Raw genomic sequence first — 14,538 nt, forward strand, 5'->3', positions numbered from 1 at the left:
TCAGCTGTTAGGTGTCTGAATCCGTCTTGTGTTGCTATAATGAAGTTGGGTGCTTTAAGAAGAAAATAGGTTCATTTAGTTCTGGAAATTCGAGAGCATGAAACCAGAATCTTCTTGGCTCTGGTGAGAGTATCCTGATGAATGATAACACAATCTTAGGGGAAATGTATAAGAACAAAGAGCAGTGCATGGTTTCATGGGATCAGACAGGAGTGAAAAGAGAGGAGTTAGCCTTGGCATTGAGAAATATGGCAGTGATGGTTCTCTTCCAAAGAATTCTGGGTCTGTGTTGTGGGACCCATGGCCACCAGTGCTGTTAATTCCACCATTACACTGATTCCTTTGGAGAAAATGATTGTCTCTTAAAATAGATACACAGGGCTAAAGTGGGTCAGTGTTTTCCATGTATGTGTGATTTGACATCCCCTCTCAAGCAAATCATATAAAATTACAAATACAAAATGCACAGGCTTCATTAGCTTCAGGATAAACTAGCCCCTTTGAGGGGCAGTCACAAATGTTTAGCTTCTTTCTAAGTTAGGTAAGGTGGCCCAGAGTCCCCCTGCCAATAAGGGCAACCTGGCTTATAACTTTGTCATTTCAAAATCACTTCTAGGAACCCTGGTGTCAGCCCTATTATGAGTCATTCAAATGTTTTTACTTGGATGTTGATCCCTTGGTACAGATTAAACTTGGCTGAACCCTGAGTGGCAGTTTGTCTCCACTCCTAGGTACTGCCCCTAAGTATTTCCCAGGACAGATGCCGGGGTGGGAGTCGAAGTCTATGGAGCGCAATCCTCAACACCAGAGGGTGAGACTGCCCTTAGATAGCAATGCCTAGGCATACTTCCAAAATATGCGAGGGGAAACCTCCAGAGTGCCTTACTGTCTGCCTCTAGCCAAACTGAGGTCTGGCTCCACCAGAAAAAAAAAATGTGCTGAAAATGAGCAGCAGAGAAGTGTAAGTCAGTCCTTTTAGAGAAGCAAGAAGTTGCTCCTGTGAGCAGAGGAGGGTTGAAGCCAGGCTGAGGAGTCCTCTTGGGGATTAATGGAAGGGGAGAAAGACAGGCTGGGGAGAGTCTAGGGAATGGACTGAGGGAAATGTAAGGAACATTCTTGTTCTGGGAACTCAGGTCAACCCAGGGGCTCGGGAGTCAAGTGAGTTTCCAGCCCTCTCACCTCAGCCTTTTGGCCTGTCAATGTCTTTTGCATTCTCTGTGATAGAAGATTTTTCTCTGTCCTGGATCAGGGCTCATCTTCTGGCTCTTTCATGTCCACATCCATAGTATGACTTCAGACAAAGCTGGTTATCTCTTTTGTACCAGGTTTTTCATCTGAAAAATGTGGAGATAATTACAGTCTCCCTCCAAAGTGGTTGTGATGATTAGAGATGAAGCATGCAAAATAAATAAATAAATAAATAAATAAATAAATAAATAGGCATGCATTAACATTTCAGTAACCCAGAATTTTATTCAGAAGTAATCTTTTAGAAGATTCTATTTGGTTTCAGAGTAGTGAGGAATAATGCTGGTTACCCCTCACAGGGACAGACATAGAGAAACCAAGAGCAGAATTGTATACCTACATACCCCACTAAATCACAATGCTATCACAGGTGGTCAATGATTTAAAAAGTGTGTTGGGCCTTTTGTGGCCATCGCTGGATCGCAGCCACCAAAATGAAGTTCAACCCCTTCGTGACTTCTGACCGAAGCAAGAACCACAAATGGCATTTCAATGCACCTTCTCAAATCTGGAAGAGATCATGTCTTCCCCTCTTTCCAAAGAGCTGAGACAGAAGTACAGTGTTTGATCTATGCCCATTCCAAAGGATGATGAAGTTCAGGTTGTCCGAGGACACTGCAAAGGTCAGCAGATTGGCAAAGTGGTGAAACACGTCATCTACACTGAATGAGTGCAGCGAGAAAAGGCTAATGGCACAACGGTCCATGTGGGCATCCACCCCAGCAAGGTGGTTATCACCAAGCTAAAGCTGGACAAAGACCGAAAGAAGATCCTGGAAAGCAAAGCCAAGTGTCGACAAGTAGGAAAGGAGAAGGGCAAATACAAGGAAGAAACGGTTGAGGAGATGCAGGAGTAGGGATGCCTCATACACAGCTTCCATTAAAGACTGTTTAAGAAAAAAAAAAGTGTGTTAGGCAGATTGGAAATCAGCCACATGAACACTCAGAACTCACAGGACCTAGCATGACTCTGTTAACGAGTGACCACCCACCAAATTTCCCACTGATAACTGTTAGTTAGGAATGTATACTCACATGGGCTTGATCAGAATGTCTGGCTCCTGTGCCAAGCTACACTAGGCAAGGCAAGTCACAGAGAGGCCGTGGAAGATCTTCTGTTAAAAGGAAAGGATTCTCTTGGGTATCTCCAATGGTACTGATGAGAGACTCCAGAGGAAGCCAGGGAAACTGGGCATCTCAGCCAGGTTCTGTGGTTGCCCTGTATGTGGCTAGAATTGTCATTCCATTTGCTAGAGCCCAAGAGATCTCACTGGGCAAATGGGCAATAGCCTGCATAGTCTCCAGGCCACATGTGCTCTATATTATATTGTGTGTAATAAACTATAAAGAACATCTAAGAAACTGACTTTGGTTTTTATTATTAAGCTATAAATATAGTCAGTGAGTGGAAAAAAATGAGTAAAATCAGGAAGGTGTTTGCAGTAGACCAAGCGAAGGTATTTGCATGAGAAAAGGTGTCCCTGGGTTAGTTCTTAGTCTCTGAAGAACTACAGAACAGTTATCCAGAAACTCACCCACTGCAGTGGCTCCATACCACTGCCTGAAAACCTCTAATGCACACTGATCTTGATCTCTGACTAACAATCCCCAGCAGAAGGAACCAGAGCCACTTGGGGAAATGGCAGGGAAGAACAAGATGGAACTGGATCATCTTGCAGTGCTATAAAGGAAGTATTAAAGTCAGGGAATGGTCAATGGACTCAAATGACAGAAGCCATCTGCAAAGGTTGCCACTGACCAAATCTGGAGAAATGTGAGCACCAAAATAAATCGTGACAGTAATACATCTTAGCCTATTAAAATAACATGAATCCACAAACCCGTATCTGTGCACAGTCATATCCTGTTGGAGAGGCAGTTAATTTCTAATTGGTAAATAAAATTAAAAAAAAAAAAAAAACAACTGCTCAGCTTCGGTAGGACTTGTCACCTATGAGAGAAGAGCACTATTGCATTTCAGACTCAATGTATATTCACACCCATGTCATTGGCCTGGCATGCTCCCCCACCCCTGCCCCACTCCCCGGCTTTCTGTATTTCAGATCACACAGGGAGAAGGAGGTGTCCAAGTCCTTCCATCACAGTATGAGGTGCACCACACACAGCCACGCTGCTCTTGTTCTCAATAGAATCTACTAGCACACGATAAAGCACAACGGGACTGACTATAGGTGAGCATGTGCTCCTCCTGTAACCGAATGCTGTACCACTTGAGCCAAACATTCATGCTGGTTGTTCTCAGAGCTGTAGGGAGACACTGTAGCCCCGCCTCCTAGTAGCCCCTACAGGTGTGCCTGGCCACGCCCATGAGGGCGTGGTCAGGGGAGGTCGAAGATGACGCGGGGGAGGGGGGGCAATTCTTAAGGGGCAGGGAATGCGTGGAGACCCTTTCTCTCTGACCTCGCTAGCTTGCAGCCTCTGGGCAGGCTCTGGCTTGCATTTGGCTGGTGTTTATCTGAATAAAGAAATATTAGCATTATGGGCTATGGATCATCTTTGAGCATGCAATACAGAGCCCTCTCACCATGCATGGATTTCTTCCCCAGATGATACTTCCCTGCTTTCAGCATTGGTTGGTTACATCCATGTTGAACCTTGTCTTGCAGCATGGTCGGACTAACATGAAACATGCATAAACATATGGGAAGATGGGAAGCCCTGTTTTTCACAGCAGAATGCCAACCAATATGGATTGTAGAGTTAAGCGATGATAGGGTTTGTGATGGCTGATCTTGGTTGTCGACCTGAATGTGTCTGGAGTGAACTAAAACCCAAGTTCCTGGGCACTCCTGTGAGGGATTTTCTTAATCGGATTATTTGAAGCAGGGAGACCCACCCTAAATCTGGGCCACCTTCTGGAGACAGCCTGCCTAAAAGAACATGGAAAAAGGACACTTGGCTTTTTTGCCTGCTTGCCCTTAAAATGGCTGACAAGTTCAACTGTCCTGTTGCTGAGGCAATCCTTCACCTGCATCAGAGCCACGTGAAGGAGTCAGGAACCTTGCTGGACTTCAACACATGACTGGGACTGTTGATTCAGACACATGGACTGAACAACAATAGATTATTAGTCTCTCCAGTATAAGACAGCCATGGTGAACTACCGAGACAGCATCTTGTAAACCAGCCTAATAGATATAATACATACATGGAAGACACCGATCCATTTTAATATATAAATATATTCATACTATCTGTTCTGTTCTTTAGAGAACCCTAATAACACAGGGTTTTGGAAAAATAACCAACATGGCAATAATTGAGTCAGGCAAAGAAAGAATCACTAATTTCAAGGAACTGGCTGTGACCTAATCATTACAAAGGGAGATTGGTAAATTTAACATATGAAAATCATGATAGCCTTTGCCTTCATCAAATGGTCAAATTAATACTACCAACGTGAGACGAGCTGACACCGGGTATACTGAGGACAGTGACAGTCTTAATCCTTGGACTCTGTCCATTGTGTTGTGGCAGACAGACACTTAAGGCAATGCCAGTGATCCCCACCTCCTGCTATTCCTTGTCTAATGTGACACCCTTTCTTTAAGAACAGGCAAGACCTATGGCTTTCTCCTCTCCAATAGAATATGAGAATATGGTTAAAGAAATTGGAGGTCAATGGCTACATACCCAATACTGCATGCCTTTGGTAGAGTGTGTGTCAATAGTACCATCTGGCTAGAGCCTCTCACCCCCTTGCTGGTTTTGAAAAGACAAGTTAGCATGTGTGGGTTGCCTACATTGGGAGGGGAGGGACTATGATGGTGACCTCCAGTTTCTGAAGGCAGCCTCCAGGATACAGCCTGCAAGAAATTGAAGCCTTCTCCCTTATGACTGTAAGGGCTGAAATCTATCCAGGAAAATGGATTTCTCCCCAGTCAAGCTTCAGATGAGACCTCGACCTCAGCTGACAACTTGACTCCAGCCTTGTGCATCCTGTGTAGAAACCTCAGCCAGGTACTCTCAGACTCCTCTACAGGGTACCAGATAAGTCTTTTAAGGTGCTGGATTTGTAGTGATCTCTCATGTCATGCTTGGAGTTACATGTGTCTTGTACAGTAAAGTCCTTATCCATGAGAGATGTACTCTGAAGTACATAGGGAATTGCTATACCTACATTTTTGCTCTGAACAGACTCAGCAAAAATAAAACTATGTAATATGCTTAGAGAGCTAGAAAGTCTATGTGACAAAATTTTAATATTTTAAGAATCTAGTTAAAGAATATATAGGAGCAATTATTCTAACATATTGAGAACAAAGCCACACTTGCCTGATCACATCTATTGTCCTGAATGCCTTCACTTCCCCTGAATTACCTATGCCCCACTGTTGCACGAATTCTAATTGGTCTTATAATAAAAACCCCAGAGTCAGATATTGGAGGTGAAAGCTGAGAGATCAGAGAAGTAGAGCAGCCAGCCACTAGAAACACCTTTTACCTCTCCGGAATCCTCAGACCGAAGGGGCAATCCTGTCTCTATGAATCCTCAGACTTAATGCTCTGAGCCCCTGTCTCTTTCAGCCTTATCACTCTTCTACCCAGCCATATCACTCCTGTCTCCACATCCCTAATGCTGGGACCAAAGGCATGAGCTCTGTTCCTCTTTTAGACTGATTCAATCTCCTGTAACCCAGAGTTGGCCTTGAACTCACAGAGATCCGTCTGCCTCTGCCTCCCCAGTGATGGAATTAAAGGTATTGTGCCACCACTGCCTGGTCTCTATGACTAATTAGTGGCTTAGCTCTGCACTCTGATCTTCAGGCAAGCTTTATTTATTTGATAACAAACAAAATACCACCATACCCCATGGTTGTGGAAACACCAAAAGAGGAAGAATCCTCCCCTCCCCCTTTCAGTGTCTCCCTAAGAATGATCCTGACTTCAGGATAGCTGACACAGTCACAGTTTGATTGTTAATTTCTTATGTGATGTGTGCTCTCTTGATTTGGGGGGGAGAGACAATATATATTTGGCATATCATTTTCTATCTTCCTTGCAATTCAGAGGTAAATTTGTCTTTCTCCTATCCTATTTTTTAACATTTGGAATTTGTACTTGACTCTCTATGCCCATGATTCATTTGCACTAATGTGTAGTGGGTTAAAAAGCCAGGTGTGGCATGCTGGTAGAATGGAGCACCCCATTGTTTATAGCATTTGCAAGAGAAGCACGCATTCATTGTTTCAAAATGCATGATTCATATAAAAAAGTTGGTTAGGTTTTAGAGGAACGAGGCCACTGGAAGAGATGGTCTGTAATTATGGTGAAGATTTGGACAACCCATTAGCATAAATCCCCCATAGAATGTCATCCAAAAGACTTGCTTTGGATAGTCCCCAAACCCTAACCAGGGTATTATGCAAATTTTGCCTTGAGGACTGTGGAGTCATTCTAATATTAAAATCATATTGACAGGATGATGGTGCTGGTTAAACAGCTGAGATACCACAGTCCACAGACAAGCCCTTAGATGATGGAGTAGACTCCCAAGAAACTAGAAACCAGTGTTTCCTGATAGCTGCAGAGAAGTACAAGGCACACACATGCCACTTACAGGGACTTATAGAAACTCCACTGACGATGACATCTTGGGAAGGGAAAGTCCAGACATCCAAATGGTTCAGATTTGACATAAATGAGATGATCTGTGCCGTGGTGTGTACATCTGTTCTTTTCTACAAGGGGATTGAGGCTTTCAGAATCTCTGCCGTCTCTGTGATGTAGAGCTAGCCAGAACCTTCTCCTAGTCTTGTTCTGTGTTCTGCACCATGCTGACCTCATTGCATTTCAGGGTGTTGGACCCCTGGAACCCTGAGAAGTAGTTCTTGGTCTTTCAATCCTTCTGTGAGCCAATAGCCAGCAGTGTTTTGACCATGGAATCATTCTTTTAGTCCAACATGCTGGTTTCCTGATAACAGCTTAGAAGACAGTTCCTCTCTGTCCCTGAACAGACGATGGCATTGCGGTACTTCTATAGGAAACAAATCACCAGCAGCATCCGTTCTTTGCTGGAATCAGACACTCTGGGAGAAGCCTAAGGTTTGGGGTGTTGCATTTTCAGTCCTGGATGAAACAGATGAATGGTGTCATCTCTGTGTTTCCTAAAAGGGAGCTACTGCAATCTTGCATTTAAACTAGAAAGTGTTCCCACCTCATTGAAATTCAGGCCTGAGCTCCCCATGCTCCCACAGACCAATACATCCAGAATCTCTTTCTGGAATTCCAGATGTGGTGATCTCTGGAGAGGTTTTCTATCTGTCTCCTTATGATACTAAGCTGCCGTTAGTGAGGTTTTATTACATCTCCCATTTTATGTTAAGCTGTGGTTTCCCCACCCCCCTCGATGGATATCAAGAATTCAGTAGGGCTGGTATAAAAATAGGATTGGCATCTACTTCTGCAGACTGACTTTCTTGACAGCATGTTTTGGAGGAGGTTTATAATGATTCTCAAACTGTTTTCAAGCTAGGTTTGTCCTGAATATTGGCTCTGGTTGTTGATGATAATGCTGTCTTTTATCAGATGTGTGTGTGTGTGTGTGTGTGTGTGTGTGTGTGTGTGTGTGTTTGTGCACGTGTGTCATGTATGTGCTTGCTCAAAGGCAACACTAAGAGACACGTTGGGGTCCTGCATATGCATGTGTACACGGCTGGGGACGTTTACTCCTGGAGGCAGAAAGATAATGAGGGAGAGCATGATCACCTATCAATTCAATGGCCTGAGCTCACAGCAGATCTACTGTCTCTGAATAGTCAGGTTTTGACATGTTATTATAAAAACAAAACAAATGACAAAAAAAAAACAAGCAAATTAGCAGGCAAAACAGCTGCTACTCCTATGGCCTCCTGGTCCTCCAGGGCGAATGTTAAATGGCAGTGCTATCTTAAGCAGAGTCAGACTTTCTGGGCCTACAAGGGGCAAAGAGCTGGGCTTACCAGCTGATTTCCCTGTCTCCTTTAGGGCGGAGCTCCTGCTCACTAGCATTCTGCTTCTGGGGGAATCCTGGTGAGGACACAGCTGAGGACAGCACCCATGGAACAGGAGGGTGGGCTGGGCATATGACAGACACACAAGTGACAGACAGGATGGTCTGGGGCTAGGCATAGCACTGAAGCCCTGTGCCATCATTCCTGTAGTTAATCTCTAATTTTCACAGGTATTCACATCATGGTGTCTGTAACAACAAACCTTTGTAACAGGGTTTGGCCATTCCCCACTCAGCATCTGTTTTCAAAAGTACCCACCAGACATGGAAGGGGAAAGATCGGTATCTTTTACTCCATAATTAAAGTATGGCTTTTGACAATGAAACTGGATTATCATCCCCCTCCCAAACCCTTGCTTACAACAGTAGTGATAAATACCCTTATTTGCTGGGATGCCCAAATGTTAGTTCCAGTATCTCTCCATGGTTGTTCATTTGCTCTGCTCGTTTGGAATAAACAGACTTATCTTTCTTGTCATACAACACTGTCTTTAATTTAATGGAGATGTTATTAAGATAAAATCTCTATTCAATCCCATATTGTACCATATTAACACACACAATTAGTAATGCTTTCTCAGTTATGAAGAGAGATGATGGCTGCTTTTAAGCTAAATTACCTTTATCATGGCAGCCCATGAAGAAAGCTACAAATATTTACCCAAGTGTATGTTAATTCTTATTTAATTTTAACGCTGCTTTTATCAATCAAATTAACCAATGGATTTTATTAAAGGGAATGTTATTATAGAGCAGACCTCCCCAAACTGGATTCCATCTGCTTTTATTTATGTAATTTTGATGGTTTCATTTTCTCTTTCATTTCATTTCTAATTAAGAAGAACACGTGGAAAATTGAACAGTTGGGCCTAATTTTGGCAGTATTTAGAATAATTAGAACTCTGTTCTTGTTAATATAAAGATTGTCAGTGTTGGAACTACAGGGCCTGCGTTGTGCTTTTGAGCCCTGTTCCACATGGCACCTTGCAAAGACACTTGATAACCCAAAAAGACAATGAGCGGATGACTGCCCTACGCTTCCAGCTTCCAAAGATAAGATGTAGCAGTGCACACACCACTGTCAGCGCCACCAAAACCAATTTGATTTAGTGAAGCCAAGCAGCTTTTTGTTGTTGTTGTTGTTGTTGTTTCAAGAGGGTTTTTTTTGTGTAGCCTTGGCTGTCCTGGAACTCGATCTGTAGACCAGGCTGACCTCAAACTCACAGAGATCCGCCTGCCTCTGCCTCCCAAGCACTGGGATTAAAGGCGTGCACCACCTGGCTGCCAAGCAGCTTTTTAAAGTGTACACGAGAGTGAAGTGCCTGTGGAGGCCAAAGAGAATATAGGATCCCTGGAGCTGATGTTACAGGCAGCTGTGAACCACATCTAGGGTGCTCTAGTCCCTTGCAAGAGCAGTACACATCCTTTTTTTTTCTGCATATGAGTGTTTTACCTGCGTATGTGTTTGTAAACCCTGTGCATGCCTGGTTCTGGTAGAGGCTGGAAGAGAATGTTAGATGGATCCCTTGGGACTGGAGTTACAACAGTTGTGAGCTGGCATGTGGTTGCTGAGAATTGAACCCAGGTCCTCTGGAAGAGTAGCCAGTGCTCTCAATCACTGAGCCAATCTCTCCAGCCCTTGATTATAGATTTTAAAACAAATCTTGCAGTCTGAAGGGACAGAAGATAAAAAACGGGAACCCTTTTCAGTGCAGAATCACTCTCTCCAGGAATGTATAAACCTGGTTTCTACCAGGTCTCTGGAATTGTCTACAAAGGATGCACACATTTAATTATTTTATGTAAAAGAGAAGATTGAATTCAAGAAAGCCTCTCATATTAAGGAGTTTCTAGACTTTATTGGTCTAAATTCTTCTACATCTCCACTTCCTTGACCTTGATCCAGATAAACTCCACACACAGTAACAGTGTCTGTGGGAACTGATATATCAGAGGGTCATTGGGAATGTTAGAATTTGATTATGCTGCTTTTGCTTGACCTCTGGAAACTTGCAGGGAGACAGAACTTATTCTCAGTATTTCAGTACTTGTAGCAAGGAAGCTAGAGCAACTTGAGACATGTTTCCAAGTGCAATCGGCAGGCAGGTGGCCCTCGGGGTTCTCAGAAATGGCCATAGTGGAGCTGGTATCCAGCAGGCATTCAAGTGTGCCTGTGCTTTGGGCTGTCTTGGGAACTTCTGCATGTTGTTGTGTTGGTAGTTGAATGGAGCATACGATGATTCAATGACCTAGGCAAGTCCTTCAAATCATCTCTGTCTTGCCAGATGTGACGCTGACCATCACATCCTTATAATAAAGACCTAGGTTGGTACTCTGGCAGAATAGGACAATATGCTGCAAGATATCATCACCCTGCCCAGAACAACATGTATTTAAAAACTTGCTAATCATTTCTTTGTTTTTTTTTTAAGTTCAAATTAGGAACAAGCTTGTTTCACATATCAATTTCTTCTCCCTCTCTCCCCCTTACTCCCACCCCTCCTCCCCCACCCCCAACTTACCCCCCACCCCACTCACCTTCCACTCCCCAGGCAGGGTAGGGCCCTCCACCACATCATCCTGGGCCGGGCGTAGGCCCTCCCCCATGTGTCCAGGCCAAGAGTGCATCCCTTCACGTGGTATGGGCTCTCAAAGTCCCTTCCTATACCAGGGAAATACTGATCCACTACCAGGGGCCCCCTAGAGTGTGGAGGCCTCCTCATTGACATCCACATTCAGGGGTCTGGATCAGTCCTGTACAACAGTCTGGGGTCGATGTGCTCCCTCTAGTTCAGGCCAGCTGTTTCTGTGGGTTTCACCAGCCTGGTACCGACCCCTTTGATCTTCATTCCTCCCTCTCTGCAACTAAGTTCCAAAGTTCAGTTCACTGTATATCTGTGGATGTCTGCCTCTGCTTCCATGAGCCACTGGATGAGGGCTCTGAGGCTCTGCTAATCATTTCTTTCCGGGTTTCTCATTGACCATTTTCTAGTTGCTGTTGACCACAGGGTGACTGGAACGTTTGAAAGCAAAACCATGGACAAGCAAGAACTACTGTAGTTGAAAACACAATGTAATGAAAAGTTATCATCGCTGCTTTTTAGATTGGAATGTGAGGTTTTTTGTTTTTGTTTTTTTTTTTAATTCTTTCCAAGCCAAACACATGCAAATATATTGGTGAGAAACAGATGAGAAATGTCTGTGCCTGAAAACAAATGACCAGAAATCCAAATGGAGCCATCTCTGAGAGTCCACTTTCTATTCAGGGGATCCAGACGTTTATAGTTTCAGGAACTTCAGGTCAGCTAGGGTTGTATTTTATCAAATGGGAAACAAATCATTTGAATTAGGACCATATGGACTGATAGTACAGGTGTACCTTGCTTGTAGCAGAGGTGACATCACTCCAACTGAGCAGTGGCAGCCACTGGAGAGAGCTGAACAGTTGTACTTTTTTGTACTTTTGCAGCAGTCCTAAATGACAACATCATGTCACCAAAGCCTCCCTGTTCCTTAAACCAGCACTTGACAGCTATGGACAATTCATCAAATGCAAAGACTGGTAACTTATGCTTAATCTTGGTGGAGCCCATGTATTCAGGGGAGAGCCCAACACTGTGCAATGGTATGTAGCATCAACATCCTCAGAGGTCTAAATAGGCTTATCAGTACTAAACATTAATTTGACCCTGAGGGAGAGGAGGTGAGAACAAATCAGCTAAGAGCGAGCCATTTATATCCTTCATTTCTGAAGATGAATTCTCCATTTATTTCTATCGTGTAATCAGCCACTTGCCAAATAGCTCCAAAAATCTCATTTTCTGTCTCTATAGCATATGTGCCACCTTCCTTTGATATGCCCTGTTTTTAGGAAGTAGAGATGGTTTGAAATTACGACTCAAATAGGAAGAAAAAAAAATCGGTCTCCTTACAATTAGCAAATGTAACCAGCTTATTTGCAATAAACATATACTTAATGCCTTATTACCCTAATGGAAGTTATTGTAAGTGATGATAAAATTGACATTATTAAGTGATGAAAACCTTTTACCTTCCGTTTGGCTTCCCTGACTCCCCCTATCTCTAATCTACCTAAATTCAGCCCTAATGAGAGGAGCTAGATGGAACTGCTTAAAGCACTTAGGCCAATCAAGAAAATACCACAGCTTTTACCCACAGAAGTACAGATGCTGGCCTCCAAGTTGAGAGGGTGGAGGCAGATGCACAGTGGGGAAAGCTCGAAGCATGTTGTAAGTATGCACTATGTGTTTGCACATGAACACACTTCTTTTTGTGCCCAATCTGCCGTTTTCCTATTGACCTGTGACTACTAGACTTTGTGTCAAAGAAGGAGCAGAAATGAAATTATCTGGTAGACAGAAAGGAAGTAATCCCAGTGCATCAGGCAAATGGGGAGAGTCCTTGGAGCCCATTGAAAGGGCGTCTTGACCTGGGTACCAGGAATAAGTAACAGCTGCTGCTGTTTTTTTCCGTACCTGCTGGAAACTCACAAACACTGGTCCTGTACGTGGTTCTTTAACTACACACATCTGTGAACTTAAGGGAAAATGTGTACACATGGATTCCTAGGTAGGTTAGAACAAGCCCTAGCTGGCTTGTCTGCTGAAACCTTCTGTGACATCTTGGTGCCAGAGGCAGTGAGGCTGACGATGCAGATGAGAATGTACTCTCAAGGGTGAAATGCTCAGCAAGCTGCTGGAGTGGAGGTGTGGGTGAGCCTTTGACCTGCATCCTGATGTTCTGTAATGACAGAGCATTGTGCCTATAATCACATTTCTCCCCAGACTGTTAGCTTGCAATAGGTGGTCCCTTTCCTCACCTGTTGATTTATCCTTCTTGGAAGGAGTGCAATGAATGCTTGTTGAGGGCACGCCTGCTGGCTTCTCTCAGTAGGGTTTGCAGAGTGGATTCAAGGATGCCTGTGATTCATTGCTTCTAGCCCTTTACGTATTTCCAGTGACCCTCTACCAGAGTCCTTCTGTCTTTTATGAGTCCAAAGTTTGAAAATCCTGAGTCATTTTGATTCTTCCTCTGCTGCTCCCCCAGTTTATTAGTAAGCAAATGTTGTCCTTTCTGATTGCAATGTCCTTCCCAGCCCCTCCTACCTAGCTTTGGCCCTCTTGCCTACCAGCAACCTCCCCCACGGGGCTTCCCACCACCACAGGGCAACCAATGGTGCAATGTCAGGTCAAGATTCCACAATTATGTCTACAACCACTAGGTCCCTGATCAGGTATTTGTTCATGTCTCGGCAGCCATCAGACACTTTGTATTGCACAGTTCAAAGTCAGTTTTGCCTTCTCTGAACACATGGCATTTTCATACATATTGTTTGACACTTGGGGCATTTTGATGTATACTTTTTTTAATGTAGGTTTTATTTTTATTCAGTTTTGGAGAAGACAAAAATCAGAAACTGACAGCCATCAAAAAGATTCAAAGGAGGGGTTTGCCACCCAGAGCCTAATGTGATACACCAAGAATGTTAGTGGAGAGGAAGGAAACCGTGAGCCAAAGGATTTTTTGTTTGTTTGTTTTGGTTTTTGTTCTTTGAGACAGGGTTTCTCTGTCTAGCCTTAGTTGTCCTTTGCTGTCCTGGAACTTGCTGTAGACCAGGCTGGCCTCAAACTCAGAGATGCCTTTGTCTCTGCATCTTTGTGTCTGTGCTGAGATTAAAAATATGCACCTCCACCCTGCTGAGCCAGAGGATTTTGTTGTTGTTTTGCTGTGCTCAGCCTTTTATTAGGACTAAATCTCCTCAGACAATCACCTTTTGTGTGGCATTCTGAGCACTCCCAGGTAGGGTGAGTCTGATCTGGTGACCAGACAGGCCTAAGTGAGGATTGTCATCCTTTAAAGGGACATGGTGAATGTATATGTCTTTGTGGAGATGCTGGGAACTAGGATCTAGCACTAAGACATGGGTGCTTTCTTCTTAGGAGCAGCCCATGAAAGTGAAGGCATGACTAAGGTCCCATATCTTCAGGGTCTTCCCCTTGGTGCCTGCTGGCCCCTCCTTTTGCTCCCAGACAATGGTCCTTCCTTGTGGGTATTAGAGACCCTCCCTAGTGCTGGAAATTCCTGCTTCAGCTGTTGCGTATACCCTGTGAGTCTTGAGCTCATTTGCTGCCCCGGGAGCTAGAAACCTACCCCTTAATGGGGATGGCTATGGCCATGACACAGGGCTGGTACAGGTGAGTATGAGTCTTGTGGAGGTAACTGGGATGGGGCCTGAGTACTGGGAAGGCTAAGAATTGC

At 44.0% G+C, this 14,538-nt stretch overlaps 1 pseudogene; it reads left to right on the plus strand.

Annotated features, from left to right (window-relative positions):
* Positions 1-1,666: 1,666 nt before the first annotated feature.
* Positions 1,667-2,104, plus strand: LOC100755759 (annotated as a pseudogene).
* Positions 2,105-14,538: the final 12,434 nt, after the last annotated feature.

Source organism: Cricetulus griseus (assembly GCF_003668045.3).
Source record: "Cricetulus griseus strain 17A/GY chromosome 1 unlocalized genomic scaffold, alternate assembly CriGri-PICRH-1.0 chr1_1, whole genome shotgun sequence".
Classification (NCBI taxonomy): domain Eukaryota; kingdom Metazoa; phylum Chordata; class Mammalia; order Rodentia; family Cricetidae; genus Cricetulus; species Cricetulus griseus.